This window comes from Hylaeus volcanicus, chromosome 1 (genome assembly GCF_026283585.1).
Source record: "Hylaeus volcanicus isolate JK05 chromosome 1, UHH_iyHylVolc1.0_haploid, whole genome shotgun sequence".
NCBI classification, from domain to species: Eukaryota; Metazoa; Arthropoda; class Insecta; order Hymenoptera; family Colletidae; genus Hylaeus; species Hylaeus volcanicus.
Window position 1 is genome coordinate 9,467,880 of NC_071976.1, and position 19,928 is coordinate 9,487,807.

General features: G+C 36.9%; 1 protein-coding gene across 5 annotated transcripts in view; it reads right to left on the reverse strand.

The window, feature by feature from the left end:
* LOC128878236 (zwei Ig domain protein zig-8-like) overlaps window positions 1–19,928 on the reverse strand; it is a 296,557-nt gene that overhangs the window by 131,863 nt on the left and 144,766 nt on the right. For all 5 annotated transcript variants that reach the window (XR_008457383.1, XM_054126519.1, XM_054126314.1 and 2 more), the window contains one exon: window positions 5,193–5,240. The gene's annotated coding sequence lies outside the window, so the exon portion shown is untranslated. The remainder of the gene's footprint in view (window positions 1–5,192; window positions 5,241–19,928) is intronic.

The window sequence follows — 19,928 nt, forward strand, 5'->3', positions numbered from 1 at the left end:
TCCTGAGTTTATTTAACATTGTCCCTCCGTTCTATTTATTTATATTATTTGCTCCCACGTAAAACAATGAAACGAAATCGCATCTATTTATTTGTAGCGTGTAAACACAAAGACAACAAAGATACTTTGACAAATACTTCTCGGATGTTTTAGGTTTTCTGATTTTCAAGAGACTTTATCGAATGTAAATGTTTCCTCGTCCCTGTATTTATTTTACGGATCTCTTTTTCGCGTAACAGCTCGCCCATTTGTTGGCGTTCCACTGTATCCGTGTATTTTTCGCTCCACTCTTTGTTTTCCTTTAGAGTGGGCATTGACCAGTTTATCGACGATGCATGGCGAACTGGGATTTCTGTTTTTCTTCGCAAACTTGTTTATTGTCACGAAATTTTTCGGTTAAAATTGTTGACGTTAACAAATTACTTTTCTCGAATTTTCAACAGTGGAAGCGAAACGGTCTCCATTCGACTCCAATTTTTCATTTATGATGGACATCCAAAAATGGACGTCATTCTCACCCAGGCGAAGGTACACCAACGAAGATGTAACAATATTTTAGTTAATTACATATTGCGTAAACTTACTTCATTTTTGTCCATGTGATTCGTCATAATTTATCAAATGTTCATTTGCATGTTCTAAGCCCCTTCCATGAAGCATCAGAGAGTTTATTATATGAGCATAAATACAGAAGCTTGCATTTATTGATATTCATCTTGAAATTTATATCATAAATATAATATGGTTTTGAACACCAAAGAATATATTCTATACTTTTCAGGAAAGAGGAACTATATTTCGTAGCACATTATTAATGTTTATTCATGTTCTAATAATTCTTTTCCAAAGCCAAATATAATATCAGCCAATATGTTATAAATATATTGTATAAAGGTACATGACACGTCTTTACACAATATGTATAATTATATACCTTTCAGAAAAGATAAACTACATTTTTAAAAATTCGTTTAAATAGAAACTTCATCACTCTGAGATTTGAAAAGAAAGAATATAATTAAAAAATAGTGTTTTTGAATCGTTCACCAATTTTTCCTTGCAGCCGTACTCCATGCTCCAAACAAATCGCAATAAATTAAAATCGTAACGTTTATCACGGCCCCGTCTGCAAATACCGTTTCGTCGTAGTAAGCTTTTGTTACATAAAACACATCCAATATAATTCCAGAATTGATGTGCCTCTTACCAACATCGAAACGTTCGAATCGAAATACTACGTGTCAACTACCGTTTTCATCCGTGTTTTACAGCCGACTCATAAACTGTAAGATATATTTTATAGACCGTACAGGTACCCCGAACAAAGAAATAAAGAACCCCTTCGACGGGCTAAAAAGAATCAATATTACGAGATAAAAGTTAACAGCGTTTATATAGCCTCTCTTTTGTCCCTCCATCGTTCTTAAAAGTGTTTGCTGACGTTCACTCCTCGTTACCCTCCGCCCCCGTCGCTCGCCTTTCTCTCAAATATTGAGTCGGAAATTTTGCATTCGCGATAACCTCTTTAACCCCTCGTTGGGCGATCTCGAAAAGTCCGCGAGAAATCACCCGTCACGGTAATCCGTTTTCCCTCGACTCGACAATTTTTCAAATAGTTTCAGGTTCAATTTGTACACGGGATTCCACGAAATCTTTTCGTGAGCCACCATTTTCACGTTTCCGACTTTAATTCGATTCGAATAGGTCCGACGATACGCCCAGCCGACGACGCTCGTTCGTTTTTCCCTCCAGTTACTATCGCTCCTCGTTGTCATGAATTGCAAAACGTTATTCCATTCGAAAATTATCGCGTAATCCGAGCCAGAGGGACTTGGACGTTTCCTGTCTCGAATGTGAAACAAATTCCGACGGATTCAATCTGAAATAAAACAACTGAGCTAAAATGACTATTTCGTACAGATATCGTAACCGAAATGATTTCAGTTTCGACGCGTAAACTGTTTCTAAGATTACCACGGTATTTACATGCCGAGATCGAAAATCAATACCATCAAAATTATGCGGTTCAACGCACAACAGAGCGCGCAATCGAAACCACCGATAATCGTCCCATTATTCCGTAGTATGATTTGCCTGAAATTTGTAATCACGAGGATGACCGTCTCGAACGGTAATAATCGTCGGAAATTAATTGCATCTAATTAGACGATGATTACCCTATGGTACGACTGATTACTGAATTTATCAGAATTACAGGAGGAATAGTCATCGAACAGCGGCAAATAATATTTAGGGATTTTCCAACCTGTTCCTCGTGTAAGGTAAATGTATTATATTGTATGGAAAACAACATTTACTCTGCACACAACATTTTAAGTTAAAATAGGGTTAATTGACTTTTGAATGAATTTCGACATTGAACACAAGTGAATGTAATTATATATATTTATTATATAATTATTATACTTATTATATAGTTTCATTATATATTGTAATTATTATTGTTCACATGTGCACTGCAATTATCTATTCCAAACCATCAGAAAAATAATTCTATCGTCAATATAAAAAACTGTTTTTAAATAATCTTCTTCTTTGCTCCTCAAACTATTACATCTGCGATCCAGTCAGAATTAAAATTGTATTATGAATCGACACCATCTACCACCAAAAAATTAATTTTAACCTTAATATAAAAAAATTGATCACTTTCCTAAATAATCCAATTCTGCCCAATTCGCGTCAGATAATTGGTACCGTGGCCCGATCAGAATGAAACTCGCACTTGGAAACAACACCACCCTACCATCGTCTAACAGAGCTTTGAAACACATCCTGGTAAAGGTATCTCTCGACACTAGTTTCGCTCATCAACGAACCCCAGGTTTTTTTGCCTTGTAAAACGTATTTCGTCGAACTGCAAGCCGTGCGCGGATCGTCGACTCGGTATTTCCGTTCGGTATTAAACCTCGTCGCGGATAATCAGCCTAAAGCAATTTGTTTTTCCACGTTCGCGCTGCAATCCGCGTCCTTGAACGGAACAGGAGAAACGAACGAACGAGCATAACGAGGGAATTGCATCAATGTGTCGCTGCACCGGGGCGCCCGATAAAACTTACCCGTTTACAAACTTCATCCTCCACCTAGTAATTACTAATCATCCTTTATTGCACCGCGCGCTGCGGGGTCGAACGATCGACTTCCGAAACATCGAGCCTTCGATAATTAAGCGGACTACATCGGAATTTGAAGGATCTTTTATCTGGATGAAACTGTCATGATGTGTGGACATTAGAATCGAAACGAGTACTATTATTAGTAAGTGGCCAGTAATTGGTCTGTTTATTATTTTTATCGAGATGAATATTATACATATTTATATTATTTATTCTATGTAATGGACATCATGATCCTTAGGGTTTGATGTAAGTTTAAAACCAATCAATTCCCAAGTATAATACATAATGTGCTCGTTGTTAAAATACCGATTACAGAGAAAATACGTGCAAGATGACATTTGCATGTTTAGTTGCAAATTGCAGAGTCAAAATACTATTATATTAAAACTACTCAAAATATGTCTTTCATTCTGATTATATCACATATGGTTATTATTTTATGTTTTAATTATATACTGCAATTGTTTAAAAAGACTTTAACCGCACCGGAAATATTGGAACACATGTTTATTTTGTTATAAAAATTATCGTTATAATCATAATACTTTACTAAATAAAGAAATATACAATATTAAAGTGAGACAGGATATTTGTACGTCAAAATCAGTTTACAGATTAAATTGGTATGATTTGTATATTTTATTGGAGCGGATAAAAAATGAAAAATATAAAATTTGTCCCTCATGAAATCCAAAAGAAATTAAAAGAATTCATGCAGCTGAATCTAATTCGTTTAAAACGTGTTTACGTATCCCGCGAAAAAAATCAGATGATTTTTATACGCATTATTTCGAGTAAATAAACAGCGATACGCATTCCGTGTGAAATGATTACCCGCCATCCACATCGACGGATTTCAATATCGATTTCAAAGCTGGCTGCTTTAAAAGTTCAATCTCTTTCTCTCCCTCAAATATAAACGAAACAAACAAGCGTAGAACCATGGAATAAAATATATGCCCCTCCACTATTTCCACTTTCACAGTCGCAACTCGTTCTGCGTTGCGTTTCCGATTAAAATCGAGATTGAAATTCAACTCGAATCGGCTGATAAACGTTTAACATAGATTTTTCGTGTACCGAATAGAGAAATATTTCTCTGTTCACATACAGGAGCATTATGTACTCGACGCTTCGCGTTTAACGCTCGCGATTGAACGCTTTAAATAAATGAAAACGATCGAACGAACGTTGCCGATACAAATCGCGCGTAAAGAAGATAAACTATCCGCCGTGATCGCGCTGTATCGCGGCAGCCTGTCGTTCGTTTAACGGAAAGTTAAGTATAATTACCGGTAATTACCGTATTTCGTCGCAATTTAATTAGCATAAGTTCGTTTCCGAGATTTACTGCGTTTCCACGGCATTTAAAACTCTCGGCGAGCGTCAGTCCTCGGGCAAATTAGAGTTACGTTTAAGTGCATCGAGTTTTCGCTAATCTTGCACCATGGAAAGTGAAAACTTGGCGGAGTTCGAGGGAAACTTGACGGCGGAGCTGAGAGTAGGAAGCGAAACTGTGATTCTCGTGTGCTACGGGTCCCTTGCGTGACAATTAACTACCCGTGGCTGATGTTTTCGTCGAGTTTTCATATAAAATAGCGATTCAGCGGCCTGGGATATAATCGTGGCCCCTACTTTAGATAATGACGCCACTTTGGGGTAATAGTAATAATTCTCCCTTTTAGTTACTCCGGAAGCCAGCGAAGATTTCTTAATATTCGCTGAATGCTACTTTATCTATAGATACTGACAAGAACATTGATAAGGGGTGCTTGAAACAGTTTTCTGTAAAGGTACATAACCTTTGTTTGGAGGGTGGAAAGTAAGAGTCAGCAGTAGAGGAAAACTTTTACTGCAAATATCCAGAGAAATGGAGGGATCATACAGTTTTAAAAAACATTACTCGGTTGATACAGACATTTCTTGAATTTCTCGAATATTCCGGTATAGTCTAATTTAAACGCCGTGAAAATATACTTTTTATATTTTATAATTCATTAATCCAATATGTAGTTGAAATTTTCAGATGGTAACGATGCATTAAAAACTCACCACGAACAGAAGCTGCAATCCTCCTCCGATATGCGAGTTAAAGGGAATCTGAAACAGATCAAATTTTCTTTACTTAATGCAAAAAGTTATAATAATTATTAATAACGAATGGATTATTTCCAACTCTAGCATTTTTGCAACGGAAAAAATTCTAATTTCCACGCTTTCAAAAACGCAATTTAGTTTCTCGTAAAAAAGCTTAGCCTTTTGTAACCGCAGGTAACTATAGCAACTGACTGTGAAAATTTGTTTGAACCTCTCGTTTCGTTTGAATCGTTCCCACAGCATCCTGTCCACCGCAAGAAGGTACAAAAAAATGTACCCGATTGCGATAGCTGTGCATCCAATATTTGTACACATTTCTCGATGAAATTTTATTTAGAAATACACGAGTAGATTCACTTTTAGACGAAAATAAATTGGAGCAGTATAAGTTTACGGTTACATAAAATACTGATCTGGTTTTTTTAAATGATACTTTGAAAGTTAATTATACTCATTGTTTTAAAATTATAATTATCGTACTTGACTTGATATATTATATTGATAACATTATGTAACTTTATGTGTACCAGTGAATTATGAATGGAAAATGAAATTCATTAAACAATTCATTTCTTCAGAATTATCTTCTCAACCAGATACAAGAATTTGTTCAGTGAATTATGAATGAAAATTGAAATGTATTAGACAATCTATCTTTTCTCCTACATACGATTGTACGCAAACAGATACAAGAATTTTCTATAAATATACAGTTTAAAATCAATTTTAAAAAAAATGTTGAGACAGTATCACATATTCTTCTCTCTAAATTTATTTCCACTCCCTCAATAAATTTCTGTTATAACCCTTGTGTTACTGCAACCCAAATTCCTAAATTACCCCCAGCATCGCGTTATAGAGTTCAAAAATAATTTCAACCAAATACCCAGAAACAATCACATCATACTCTTCTCCCTAAATTTATTTGCATCCCTCTCGACATATTTCTATTACACCACTCGCGTATACAACTAAAAATCTCTCTATCCCAAACCTCTCCACGTATCATCCAGAAATCTCCGTCCCTAAATTACCCCCAGCATCGCGTTATCCCGCAGTCATCTATTTTCATAATAAACATCTTTCTTTCCCGTGTCCACGCGTGCTTGTAAAATCCGCAAAAACTGGCTTCAGCCGCGCTGACATCAGAAGGGGCGAATCCGTGCGAAAGAACAGAGGGTAGATTGCGGGTGCACGGGTGAATTTACGAGCCAGATACGCGATACACCGCGTGCATCCGCGCGCTATTTTCTCATCTAAAGTAACACGGATCCTGGGGATCCGGCACGCCGGACTTGGCGTCACTTCCAGGCAAACAGTTTCGGGGGTGGTTTCACGGCTTACTTGCGCGCGGCATGCGTGTACGCGTTCTTGCGCCCCACGCAACCCCTCTTCAACGCGAGCACAGATAACGCTGACCTGAAAAACTACGTAACCTCCGCCCGTAGATCGTTATTATCTAGAGAAAGGGATGTCGAGGGGGAGAGCAACAACGGAAAACAGGATGCATTTGTCCCGTTCTTTCCGCCTTCGTGGACGCGAGGAGCTCTGCTATCTGCATCGCGAGGCGCTGTCTAGGTACCAGAACTACGGGTACAAACCTATGCTCGCACACGAATGCGAAATATCGTCGCGTAAAACCCTACGTCCCGACGTAGTCGGTGGATACGTTTATCTTGACGCATTTCCTTTTTTACCTATTTTTATTCTACTGGAAAACGTCTACCGGTTGGATCCTTCCTGGAAATGCCAAGATTTTTCTGGCGAGCTCGCAAGTAGTTACACTTGACGCTTTCTGGATTCGGTGGAATCGGTATTGCCATTATGTGTGAACTGTTAGTTTAGAAATTTAGATTTTAGTTAATTAGTGGTATCGTAATTTTCGAAAAATGAAGTCGTCTAGGAATAACTGTGCATTTTCATAAATGTTGAATTGCTTTTTAAGAAAGAGGAAAATATATAATGTAAATAGATAATTTTTGAGAAAGAGAAAAATATATCAAGTCGATTCATAAATAACTTCTGTTTCTTACGATTTATTTTCAAATGTCCTATCTCGTAATGAATCTGACCAATAATACAACCACCATCTTTGATTATCACTTTTACTCATTCAGCAAGCAAATCAAACATGCATTACCTGTAAGAGATTTCTCAAAAGCATAATCATTTGTCACCTGCAGCGCAAGTTATTCGTGAATCAACCTCAAACGTTCAAAAATAAAGAACTTATATTCTCGATACAAAATAAATCACTATTAAACGTGACAATAACGATCGTTATTTCGGTAATAGAATTCCATCCCTCTAACTAATATTCTTTTCCCTGAAATGCCATCCGGTTCGAAATTCAGGACACCCGGAAATACATATTTGAATTTCATGACATAAAGCTGGATGCAGAGAGATAGAGCGATACTGCTCCGCGAGGGCAGTTACGAAGCGTCCAGCAATAAAAGCTCGACGCTTTCGTGGGCAAATTCTGTTTTTTCTTTCTCTTTTCTTTTTACAATGAAAGAATCGGCGAGACAAGCAAAAAAAGTAAACGAGCAAAGCCGCAGCGGAGTGATAAAAGGAGATGTTTGCGCGAGCCGTGAGGGGAGGGGAAGAGAATGAGGGAACCGTTCGATTCTTTCGGAGTCGTTTAGCAAATACACTTCCGAGCTTTACTTTGCCCTCGGTCCAAGAACTCGTTCTCACATGGGCTACCGGGGTTGGAAGAGGAAACGGCGTAGGTTGGAAACGGGTAGAAGAGTAGGCTAGCCACTTAACTCAACGAATTTTCTACCACGTTGCAGGTCGAGCGGTCGTTTCTCATTGTCCGTGCACGCAACTTCGAGCCAAGGACTCACTAAATTTCGCGCGTTTACGACCGCTGGGAGGGAGGATCCTTCGCGCAATACCATTTGAAGATGTGAACGCTGCGAGGGAAAATGCTTCTCTTCGTTTTCTCGGTTTCTTAGTTACGGCATCGGGCGCTAAGTTTCGACGGCTACCGCAATGAGAAAGTTCGATGTCGAAAGAAGAGATTACTGAAGTTGGGAATGGTCGAACTTCATTGTGCTCACGCTTTTGCTGCATTGTTTACTGCTTTTGTAGGGTGAAAATGTATGAGATCTGCGTAATGGAATGACGAGGGGTGACATTTTCTAACCGAGGGGATTAGTAAATGTTATAGTTATTGATTTGTTTTACTTTCGTTTGTGACATTTTTTAATTACGGAGGGAAGGGGTGCCCTCATATTTTACCAATATTATTTTGATTTGTTTACTTTCGTTTGTGAACTTGTTTAATTATGGATGGAAAGGGTGTCTTTATATTTGCCCAATATTATTTTAATAAGAAATTGTTCAAAACATAATGTTCAAATATTTCATCAATCTACCCATTTAATTCTAATTCACACTTGTTACCAATCACAAAAGACAAGGATATACCCAAATTCATTTTTCTTCAAGCCTCCTACTCAATTTTAGTAAATCCACTTCGCCTATTAAGGCATTAATAACAGAAATCTGATAAGAAATCTTCGCAAACCTAGGATCCATCCAACTTTTAATCTAAATTTAACACCATTCAATTTTACACAATTACAGATCGCTTTCTTTCACCACTCGAATGTCTTCCACCCTCGAACGCAACAAAGTTTATGCTCGTCTAGCACTCCGTGAACGACGTACTTCAATCCAAATACAAGCACTTCCCACCATCGGAATGTTGTTTTTTTTCCCCTTTCACGTCATGTGTATTTCGCTTCGCGCTTTCATCGCGCTTTCTAAATGATAAACAGCGCCACGACGACGCTTTAAACGAACGAGCATACATAATGCAAAGGTTTCTAGGTTTTCCACCTCCTTCCACGTTACGCGAGGACGATACATGGACTAAAAAAAAAAACAATGCCTCGAATCGGTGTCTACGCCCACGCAAGGGGGATGTGTCGGATAAGCTGGAAACCGCGGTCTCGTTTCGCGTGCATCTGTGAAATCTGCCTTGTCGGACGTGCCTACAGAAATTTCCGTCGCATTTATTCGAATCAATACCCGCGGTGTAGGAATTGTTCTCAACCCGGTATACCCGTCGAGGATACCCGGAGCTTAGATGAGAAATAGAAGAACGCGGAAAGCTCGGTTGGTTTTATGCCAAGCCAACGAACGATCACGTTCCAACGACGACGAAGCGCCACCGTTCCCCCTACCCCCTCAGCACTGCTGTGAAATACGTCGAGCGAAACGCTCTTTACGCCTAGCATTTTTCCTTCGAATCGATAGATTTCTCGAATGCTCCACGCACGCGGATAAGTTACACAGGTTTCCTTCCGCATCGAAGAAGGAGAATAACTTTGTTCTTTTAGTCGGAGCGCTGAACAGTCGCGTATCGAGTTCACGCGTGTGATTGAGAGGACGGATTTGATGTCGATGGAAAACCCACTACCGTTCGATTTGCTTGCAGGCTTGACACTTTATTTACACCTGACGAGACCTCGGGGATTTTTTGGCGAATTATTCTCGATTCGAGCGGTATTCGAAGGGCGAGATATTCGAATAACGTTCAGGAGAGCTGAGACTCAAATTTTATTCGAGTTATACTCGAATAATAGTTGTACTAAATTCGAATAACATGTGAATAATATTCGAGTATCATTTATATTATATTCAAATAGCTGAATGTTTCGATAAAAATCAAATAACATTCAAACAGTATTTTAATGATATTCAAATAAAATATGAACAATATCCAAACATCATTTGAATAATATTTCAGCAACATTTACATTATATTCGAATAGTTAATTGTTCCAATAAAATTCGAATAACATTCAAGCAACGTGTGAATGAAATTCTAAAAGCTGAATATTGGAGTAACATTTGAATGATATTCAAATAACATTTGAATAATATTCTCATAATATTCAGGCAGCAAGTACGCACACTGATAAACAGAAAGAAGCATTTTTTCCTTTCATCTTATAAGATTCTCTACAAAAAGAAATCTATCGATAATCAGTTGAGCTTCACTTCATCGTAATACCATTCCCCTAATCCTGGCATCTGGTGATCCTGTGAGATAATTCACAACACGTTTATGTTATTCCTCGAGAATTGAAATTCCACGATCTTGGAGTTCATAGATCCTGTTTCGTTTAAAGCTAACCATCATATTCCTGACCTCCTCGTCTTCGTTAGTATAACGAAAGAATATCGCGAATGTAAATCTCTCCTGTTAACATAATGGAAACGAGTTCTTTCCTGAACGCTTGAGATCCAAATTTATTTCAGGTTTAGATCGGGTTCGATGCAAGGGCTGCTAGTCAAATTGCCAGCTTTAACGTCTTAATTAGGGCTAGGGATCTACATCTAAACCTCCGGTGTCCCTGGAGCGAAGTACTCGGGCTAAAACGTAATTCACTTGTTACGGTCAGTGGATGCCAAGTCTTCGGCGGTACCCTAACCTGGGATACGGGCTACTGACCATTGCCTGCACAGACTATTACTGGTGGAGACACAATAACGTCCTGTGGTCACTCTGTCGTCAATGTAGCAGAATCTATTCGAGTTAAGGGGAAAGCATGGTCCTGGGATGTGGTTTCCAAAGTACGTGAACAGTGCTGTTGTTTAAAACAAAAAAGGAAATTTCTTCCGTTTGAATGTGCAGTATATGTAAGATAACAGAAGAGATATATTATTAGATTTCCATGTTAAATATTTTAGAATTGATCCAATTCTATTTGGACACATCCAAAATAAGTAATATATTTAATTCCAGAAAAATATATTCCAACGTTTGTTAGACTTCAATATTAAATACTCTAGCATTAATACCTCGAGTATATTAATGTTTGCTAATTAATTACTTCTTAATGGACCTATCGAACATATAAATTCACAGACTAATATACTCGTAATCAAACAGTATTCGACTTTAATTTAGAACAAATGGGAAACTATTTAAAATTACCCAGAATTTTGATCAACTGATTAAACTCATATTATATAATTTGATATATGAATTAATTTAATATCTTCCGTTTGAGACAACGTTTGTGTTGACGACCAAAGTTATAGCCCCTTCCTTTTAAAACAGCTTTGTCTCGCCCCGCAGGTGCGTTTTTTCCTTTCAGATCATTTTCGATACGCGGCACGTTTCGAATCTTCGTCTCTCGTCGTTGGAGGAATTCTTCGCATTTTCACGTTCCGGCACGTTCCGGTCGTTCTTTACCCAAGTTCCTATCGTCACGTTTGCTACAGCTGTGCAGTCTTATTGTAGGTGGCGAATTAATCATCCGGACCATTAGACTTATTGAAGTTCCAATACATCGTTAGACTACTCGGATACTGAAATTACTTGGCCCAGAGAATATGTCGCATTTCAAAATCTTCTTTTGTTAAATAAAGGCCTGGAAATCGTAGTAGTTCAAATAAAAAGAAATAACAAAATTGAGCCACGCATAATATCATACAGTATTTTTTATTTAAGTTTGAATTTATTGTGTGTATGAATTTTTTATTTTTATTTTATTTACATAATTATGAATTTTAACATTTTAAATGTAGGGAAAACTAATATTAAACAAAGAGTATAAGGTATTTCATTCTCAAATTGCACGTGAGTTTATTGGTAGCATAAATGGAGAAACTTTATCTTCCCTAGTGAAAAGTGATTTAATTTCTGCTGACCAGATGGTTCTATATTATCACTTTTATGATTTATGTACAAAAGAGAAGATATTAAATTGTTAATAAATGGATGGTGTTTCTAGAGCAACATAAATCGTATTTTATTGTCTAACATTAGCTATAAATGTTCTTTTTCGAGCTTTTAAAATATCTGTTTCATAAGGACAATTTATATTTTTCCATAAAAGTATCCCGAGAAAAAGTTCTGTTAAAGAGAGCATATAAGATAAAATTAAATTATTTACTCACATTACGGTAATTGTTTACATAAGATATTATTCTAAGAATTTGTACAATTTTTATTAACAATTTGTTTAGGAAGTGTAAGTCATCCAAGCTTGATACTGACTGCCATGGTCGATTACAAATCGGAAGACAGTGTTTTTAGGGGACGATTCTGCAGCCTGCAGGCGCAAGAAAGGTGCAAAGAAAATCCCTATGATTCCAAGCTCAACTTACAATCGCAAGTAGTATTATACTCTGGGGCCCGCCATTACGTTTGCTCGTTCACTAATGGAAGTGATATTTCTGTACTCATGCAAAAAGTAACGTAAATGGAACAATTCTCTAAAAGTACGCTATCTCCATTTGCAGGCGAAAGGCGTTCAAATAAAATTTAATGCGATCGTCCCAAAAATCTACTCTCGCGCAGATAAATTTTAAGTTGTTTTCCAATCGATTATATTTCCATAAAATCGATGCATTTATTAAAAGTTTGTGGATTTCATGAATTTATGTATGCACACATATGTGCAAATTAAAATTCGTAGCGCTAATGATGTCCTTCATTCAAATTTTACATGTTCAACGTGAAACATAATTTCATTGCATAATTTCAATCGTCACATTTTATTGAATAAATGTGACATAAAAAGTGTTTTATTTATTCCAGAATTTATTTCTAATATTATAGTTCTTCATGAAGTCTATTTATACCCCCTTGAAATGAGTTGATTTAAACCCGAACGACTAATCAATGGATAAATATCGCCCAGCCTTTCGGGTTCATTAATCCACCACGTGGAAAATTAGAGTTATCGGTGGAATTTTCGAAAGCACTTAATCGTATAAGTGGCGTTCGTCTGATCATCGAACACGCGAGCGCGAAAATCAAATGCGCGAGAATGCGTTCGTTTAAAACCGAAATTCGATCGTAAATTCAACGTCAGACCAATTATCATTCATCTGTTGATAAATTTTCGGTTCGAGGGAAACCGACGGTCCTCGTTCGCGCGCTTATAGCGCTTTAAAAATTCCCAATGCGGGTTTTCCGTCTATTTTCAGATCATGATTTACCGGGAACTCGTAATACATTTCACAGCACAAAGCGTTGAATCATCGCAGTCATTTATACGTTCCGCCATTTAAATTTATTTCGACTAGTAAACTTTCATTTCCGACAGACAACATTAATTACGCGTACACAGCCTCGATTAACGAGGTGCATTTTAATGGACGGGAGCCTGATGCGACAAATGCTGTTTGTTATGATGAAACGAAGATATTCGGACTGTTAATGGTGCTTATTTACTATTAAACTCAGTTATAATTTTGCACTGTGTGCTAGGTTTAATGATCAATACCTTCATACGATTTACTGGCCTTTGTTGTACGAAATATTTGAACAATAGGAACTGCACAATACCTGTTCGATAATTAATTATTAATTATGGGGAAACTAATGGAAAAGTTAGTTCGAGTGAATTTCTATCCTTTTTTTCTCGCATGTCTAACAGAATTAAATATAAAATAAATTTGTTTGGCTTGAAGCAAAACAAGAGTTGTATCCTATTTAAAATTGTGCAATTTTTCAACATTCTAAATCCTCTATTTTTTTCTTGAAGATCCTATCAAGGAATGTTAAGAAAGTTCATAAATATCACAAGGTAATTTAAAATCAATAAGAATTTAAGAAACGCACAACTTAAATTCATAAGTATGAGAGGAAAAAAAAATTATATTCAGGACAGTGAAAAGGTTCGAAACACAGCTTCTTATAACACCCACGCGTACAAATAAAACCGGAGCGAATACTAGAACCCTCTAACTCACCGGCCAGGTGGCCGAATTTTCGACTCAGCTTCGTTTAACTTTATCGCGGGATTTTATTAGCGGAATTATGAGGTTGTAAAGTAGGGCATATTCGGAGTTTTATATCACGAGAACTATCTAAGATATTGGCGTGACACATTGCGATTTCTTTTACGCCTACACTAGACTTACGCGAATTTTTTCCAACGAAAGTTCATAATCGCTGTAACAGAAACTACGAGTTACTGTTTACGTAACTTCCACGCCCTCGGGTACTCTTAAAATACTGTTCTATTCGATAAAACGTAGAAAAAAAAAGTATGAAATTAATTCAAAGGAAGGAATGAGAAGTCATGAAATGGAAGGAAGTCACAAAGCGTGTCTATCAGAGTAGTACAAATGAACAGGCAACCAGGGAACGTAATTAAGGTAATGGAATCCTTCCTGCTCATTCAATATGCATTAAAAAAAGCAATTTGAACATGAAGTCCACAATATATACATACATAATTGTATCGATTGACACGTTACTACTTATTCAAGAAACGAAAGATTAAATAATTAAAAATAAAATTCAGATGAAATTTCGATTTCTCGTCACAAATATGTATCACGATGGCTAAATATTCCTATAAAGTAATTATTAGAATAGATTTCATGGTTCCAATGCTACACTCTTTGATAATAGCGGGATTTCTGTTTGCGCGTTGGACAACGAGCGCAAAGGGTTAAATTTGAGATGGGATTAGCGCAGGGTTTTCAGTTTCCCTTAACTCCGTCTCGAGATTTGATTAATGAAATTAAGCCACCGTTACAGCGGCACTTTTACGGTATTCGAGCGTATCGACGGAGCCTCGAAACGTGTAGTCCGCTTCGCTGGAACGAAATTTTAGCCCGATGAGCTCCGAGAGAGCACAGGCTACGACGGCAGCTCGTTGGCTCAACTAATTCGGCCATGTAAATACAATATTGGCTCGTCGCCTCGGCCCTCGGGATTCGAACCAACCATTACACGAGTCGACCCATTTTCCAGCCCTTGTCTTCGAACGAACACGGACCGAGCCTTTCCACCCGATACGCCGATAATATTGCATCAAATAATGTCGTTATCGGGACGCGATATCGTCGGTTTCAGCGAAAAAGACAGCTTTCCTTCGTTTCTAATCTATTACTTAATTCTCAATTCGCGATTTCTCGCGAAACGGCGGATATTCATTGTTTTCGCGATCGATAGTACGAGTAATGCAATTATTTTTATTTTTGTTCATCAAAACATGAACAAGGTTGTGTACATTTTAATCAAGAATATACTTCAGTTTGCACCTCGTTTACGTTTGACATTTTTCTTTTTAAATAATTTTCTTATTGTCGGAAATTTTCATGAAGGCTTCTAGAATAACTTAAAAACATATTTTTGATTATGTAATATATATTATATTACTTCTATTTGATTATTAATCATTTTTCTGTGCTATTACATGTTCTAATATTTTTAATTATTTTGAAAAGAAATACGATGTGAATGTAGTAACATGCTAAAAACCGTCATGTACAAAATTAAATATGGAATTAATATACGAATGAAAATAAGAGAAAATATATAAGGTCGATTTTTTTCTAGAACGAAGCCTCGCACTAAAGAATTTTAATCCTCTTTTTGCCAATGTTTAAAGGTCTCTTGTTGACAATTATGAAACGTCAAGGCTTTGTAAAAAATTGAAGTCAAGGAAAGTTTCAGAGAGCACAGGACTAACTTGAAAGAGTTGGAGAGGTTCTATTGTTTGGACTTTTCTTGAGTGCTCGTCAGACATCTGACATTCGAAACGAACAGCCAAGAAAATTTCGCATAATAGATCCACGCCTAATTAGTCTTGAAAACTCTGCAAACGTTCTTGGCGTAAATCTTCTGTATCGAGTTTTATTTTTGTAGTTTTTACACTGTCTCCAATAATAGCTTACAATTAGAGCCCTTATTAATCTATCAAATCAAATTCTCGAACAATATTTCAGCGTAATATAATTACACAGTTATAATTATTCTTCAACTGATTCTATAAAAAATTAGAACGAGGAACAAAAATCGCCAACGTTTTATTCTATTTTCGTAATTAACACAAAAAATAGCTCACCGAGGATATATTAAAGCATATTAATTTCAGTAGATGGGTTAAAAATAATCAGGAAGCAAAATGACTAAAACGCGCAATATTTCCCTGGGACACCCTAATAGTTTCATTAGTACACTGTGGGTGTTCATGCAAATGCATATGTTCATAAAAAAAAAGAACTGGTAGAGAAGCTGGACTCGCATTCAAATTTATTTCGTCATTAGTGGATTTTAAAAACGTATTTCTTATTTTGCATATTCTGCGTAATGCGTGTGTTTTGCATATTCCAGTGAAATGATGTACGCGCGAATATGTTGCAGATTTTCCGTGCATATTTATTTCGTTGAATTCGTTACGATTTCATTAAATTTCTACGCGATAAAAATATTTGTGAAATGTACCTACATGAAAGAATTATATTACATAATAGCAAATAAAACTGTTTTACAAATGTAATCTAATTTATTAAATACCCTTATTGTAAAATGTTTGTTTCTGGGCGCAAGTTAATTTTGAGGAATCCATATTAATAAATCGACTGTTTAAAAAGAATTAATGCTTGTTATTCATTGAACAATGTATTATAATAAAATAAAATCATATTGATTATTAAATAAATTAAATATATTCTATTATATCAGAATTTGTTTATTGTGAACAAGGTATTCACTGTAAAAATATTACAAATCATTCTTTTGGTACTATATACCATTTGTATTGTCATGCTTATGTTATATTGCTAAATTGACAACATAAACATGCAAATGAATTCTGAATTAATTATCAAATTTCCTTGAATTCTTTAGACAAGTATCTGCTTCGATGGCGACAATTAAATTACTCTATACCTCTATCATAAATTCATGACAAATACGATTAACATTTACTGTAGTTTCTCAACGCCCAAGAATATCCCGTGGCATTAATATCACCTTGTTCCGATAGGGGAACGCGACATTTATCAGATTCCAACACGAAAATGGACCAATTACGCTCGTTGTCACCGGAATTTGATTTGGACAAACTAGCACGCCGCGCACCTGTTTCAATTTGATAGTTACCCCCACGATCGTTGCCGCAATTAATTTAAGCATGTAAATACGATATTGGCCCGTGTCCCGAACCACGGGGATGCTGTGAACTTCTCAGAACAACACGATCCATTTCTAACCCTTGCTATATGCTCCGATAGATCTTCAATTACGCGAACGGCTCCAGTTTACCATTATTAGAGAAAGTGTCGTAAATACAAACCCACCTTCGTCGATGCATCTACGGGCAAGTTTATCCGCGAAACTAACTTTCATGGCTTAAAGGATCGATGGTCTTGGTGTTTTCCATCAACTTCAGAAAACAGTAACGAAAATGCGATGTAACAGGAGAATGTTAATTAAACCCGAACATACGCATTACTAATGTTTAATTATGTCGGAGATATTAAGTTGTAATTAGTCCAAACAATAATTATAGAGAGAATAGATAATTAGACAGAATAGATTGACTCGAGTGTTCGTTTGATCCGTTGAAAGAAAATGCCTACGTGACATATTACATAATATTAATACTACATAAAAATCAAACTCTCGATTATTGTTTAAACAAATATTGTTAATAATTAATTTTTAATTGTTGCACTCAAGAAATACTAATATAAGACATATAAGATAAGAAACATTCAGTCTTTGATTAAACGTTAATGACAATTACGATTAAGAATAAGTATTCATTGTATACAGTAATCGTGAAAAATTTGTTAATATTTTGATATCTACTGATTGAACCAATTAAATATTAATTTATTACAATAGTTAAATTAATTCTTGACAGTATTTGTTTAAACAATGATCGAGAATATAATTTTTCTGTAATATTAATGTTTCGTCAATTCCATCGTCCTTGGATCGGACAGACTCTGCTGACACGCGTCGACCAATCCGGCGTCGACCAATCCGCGTTCGGCCTTCCCCGACTGATAGGTACCCAGGCGTCAGATCCTTCAGTTCTCGCGTATACTTCGGGCGATAAAGGTCGTACTGACCTCGCGTGTCGCGTTGAGCCGACCGAGGACCAAGGCTGGCCTAGGATAACCAGGGGGTGACCAATGTTGACCACTACTGACCACTACTGACCAGCACTGACCACCACTGACCACCACTGACCACTACTGACCACTACTGACCAATTGGTAAATGATGATCAGCACTGGTGAGCGAACGCAAATTTTTTATTTTTTCTTTATTTTTGCAATGTTATCATCATGCTCGCTTATATTTCCCTGTATTCCAAGACACAATTATGTGTCTTTGGTTAGGTTTAACTAAATTTATACAACATTTTGTTTAATTTGCATATTTATTTTCAGGCTATTTTTTAATTTAATTATCTCATTCTTATGTATGTTAATTTCTATTTTCGTATTAAATTTTCATTATTTATTATTTTTTCATTCGGCACTAATATTACTTTAATTATTTTATTTAGTATTATTTATATTTCTTGATTGTTTCGGTGCTTTGATTTCTCTGTGCTAGGTAGATTCGCATGGTGGGGAAACGATACGCAATTGAATTGTTTCTTCGAATTGCAGCGATCGATGGAGTTTTATGTGACTCGATATTTTAATTGATAGTTTTCCTTTTCTATTTTCAAATTATTTCATTATATTACTTCTGTATACGTATGTCCATTCTGATTTTCAGCTTCTCTTATCTAGGTATTTCATCGAACGAATATGTCGCTTCCATCGAGCGAAGACATCGCATCCGGCGTGGGAACGGGGCGGTCTAAGTCGCGTTAGAACATAAGGCCAAGTAATTATTACCCGTTTTTCTCTTGTTTGTTCGGCCGCCCTCGGGGGCGCGTAATTTCGTCCATTTCGGTCATTATTGTTTCATGCAATAAGCAAAGTGACCAACCGTGTAGATGGACAGAAAGGTCGATTGCCGTCCTCTAGCTAGTCTTTTTCGAGAGAAAGACATTGTCTTTCTCTTGCTAAAGACTCGCCAAGAGGAAACGGGACTGACCCAGTAAGTCTGTCTGCACGGTCGCGTCGTGTTCGCGATTTCATTGTAACTTCATTTTCCCCATTAAAAAAGGGAAATTTTCAATAATTGCTTGGCAGAGTCAGATCAGGAAATCGAAGGAGTTTAGTTTCCTTCTATTTCCTTCTTCGCGTACCTAGTTTCTAAGATTGTACATAAACGGAGATCGAAGGAACTTTGTTTCCTTCTATTTCCTTCTTCGCGTACTTATTGTAATTTAATTTAACCCGCGCGTGAACGAATGCCTGTCTCTTATCAAACAATCGTAAATAAGTAGCTTCATTTGTTGGTTCGTTTGCCTATATTGGCACGTTGTTTCGATTCCCATTTCGGTCACTTGACTTCATGTAATAAGCAAGTGACCGGCCGTGTGACCGAACTGAACAGTCGGTTGCCGTCCTCTAGTTAGTCTTATTCGAGAGAAAGACAATACGTTCCGAATTCAGCACTCTCTCCTGGTTAGTCGTCTTATGTCAGATCTACCTTGGGATTCGGACAAGGTGCAGGGTAGTTTTCTTCTCGTAAGACATGCCGAGTCGGTCCACTTTGACTATCGAACAAGATTCAGAGAGTTATCTTATCGTAAGTCGTGTCAAGTTGGGTCGTTGCTGGCTTCGACACTCGGGTAGAGTCTGCCAACTCGTAAGACGGGTGAAACGGGTTGCTCGGGTAGTGGGCCCTCGCGTAAGTCGGTCTATGGCCAAGGCCGAGTTGTATACAAACACGATCAGAGTAATGCCTTATCGTAAGACGTACTGAACTCAAATTATCGTTGGCTTCGAACAACATTTGGGGAGTTTTCTTCTCGTAAGACGTCGTGGGTATAGAGTCAC